Consider the following 2351-nt stretch of genomic DNA (forward strand, 5'->3'; position numbering starts at 1 on the left):
GTTTACAGGAGGTATTCAGAGACCTGGATTGGGAAGAATTGGGGATAAGAGTTAATGGAGAATACCTTAGTAACTTGCGATTCGCTGATGATATTGCCTTGCTTAGTAACTCAGGAGACCTATTGCAATGCCTGCTCACTGACCTGGGGAGGCAATGCAGAAGGGTGGGTCTGAAAATTAATCTGCAGAAAACTAAAGTAATGTATAACAGTTTCCTAAGAGAACAGCAGTTTACGATAGGTAGCGAGGCACTGGAAGTGGTAAGGGAATACATCTACTTAGAGCAGATAGTGACCACGGATCCGGATTATGAGACTGAAATAACCAGAAGAATAAGAATGGGCTGGGGTGCGTTTGGCAGCCATTCTCAAATCACGAACAGCAGGTTGCCACTATCCCTCAAGAGAAAAGTGTATAACAGCAGTGTCTTACCAGTGTTCACGTATGGGGCAGAAACCTGGAGGCTTACGAAAAGGGTTCTGCTTAAATTTAGGACGACGCAACGAGCTATGGAAAGAAGAATGATGGGTGTAACGTTAAGGGATAAGAAAAGAGCAGATTGGGTGAGGGAACAAACGTGGGTAAATGCCATCATAGTTGAAATCAAGAAAAATAAATGTGCATGGGCAGGACATGTAATGTGGAGGGAAGATGGTCCGATGGTCATTAAGGGTTACGGACTGGATTCCAAGGGAAGAGAAGCGTAGCAGGGGGCTCGCAGAAAGTTAGGTGGGTGGATGACATTAAGAAGCTTGCAGGGACAACATGGCCACAACTTGTACATGACCGGGGTACTTGGAGCAGTATGGGAGAGGCCTTTGCCCCGCAGAGGGCGTAACCAGGCTGATGATGATGATGATGATGATGATGATGATGATGATGTTACCACTACGGCAACGGCTGGCAATTTTGAGAGAAGAAAATGAGTAAATTCTGGGGTGTTGCTTGCCTAATCTACAGTCTAATTATGAGGCAAGCCATAGTGGGGGACTCCGGTTTAATTTTGACCACCTGGGTTCTTTAACGTGCAAAGAATGCATGGTACACGGGGTTTCTTGCACTTATACCCCATCAAAACGTGGCCGCTGCGGCCTGGGTTCAATCCCGCAAAGTCGTGCTTAGCCACGCAATGCCATATCCTCTTAGCTACCACGGCGAGCAGAGAAGACAATCGTTTAGGGATAACCTCAGAGTAGCGTCTACTATTCAGTGTGAAACAACTAACGCAGCTGATTTCGGCTAAGCCATTAGCTGCGGTGCCGGGCCAGAGATGATGTAAACCATACTTGAAAGAAAAAAAAATAACAGCAAGGGAAAAGTCAGCACCGACGCACAGAAGAAACGTGCGTTTCTTTGCAAGAAGACATTCCTGAAATAGTTAACGCTGAGATAGATATGATTGTTAGAACAAAGGTGAATGACCTGTGCACATTTATGTCGAGACAAAATGTCATTAAAATGTGCAAGAAAGTATATCCACGCAAGCTTACACAGCAAACCTAAAAGCAACGGCTGACGAAACGCCCTGGTAAATATCAATGCATGCTGCTTGATATATAAAATAAAATAAAATTCCGCTAGGCTATTGGTAGATTGCACTGAGAGTAGCAAAGGGCTTTACTTAGAGTTGCCACAGGTTAAGCTCAAGGATCGCTGTTCGGGTACTGCACACAAATCGATGTTTGTCTATGCTGATACATCGCGTCTTTCTGCAATGATATACTTGTCTATGATCTGTCATCGCGCGTCTCTTTCCAGCAATATTGCGATGTGCGCTTACAGCCGGGCACTGTTCTTATGAAAATCTTTTCTGTAAAGGTGGTGCCGTAGCCAATGGCTGGAGCAATAAGACCGGAACAATAAGAAATAAAAAAAAGAATATTTAAGGACACTGAAACGCACAAGGTTGTGCTTTATGCCCCCAGCACCTGACTTTCGCTAACAAGATGAATGAGAGAAAAAAACAGATAAAACTGTTGGCCAGTGACCAACGAACACGCATTCGTTAACATTTGTCAAATTGGCTATTTGTGTCTGAGAAAGCCATTAATTTTTTTTTTCCTAATGGTTAGTCAAATTTTAAGAGATCAGATTTCTTCAGCCTCTTGCCACAATTTTTAAGCTAGCCTTGTCTCAATAATGACACGCATACTTTATCTTTCTTCGGTGTGCGCTTTTCACCAGCTAACAAACGCTAAATGCTATCGCTCCGTGCAGGACGCGCACATGCATGCATAAGAAGTTTCTCTACTGTTATCGATAGTTCTGTCCATTGGCTGATGTCACCAACGCTTTTGTAATCTGATTGAACGCGGGACACGAAATCTGAAGCACTTCCTGAAAGCCACGGG

This window comes from Dermacentor albipictus, chromosome 2, assembly GCF_038994185.2.
Source record: "Dermacentor albipictus isolate Rhodes 1998 colony chromosome 2, USDA_Dalb.pri_finalv2, whole genome shotgun sequence".
Classification (NCBI taxonomy): Eukaryota; Metazoa; Arthropoda; class Arachnida; order Ixodida; family Ixodidae; genus Dermacentor; species Dermacentor albipictus.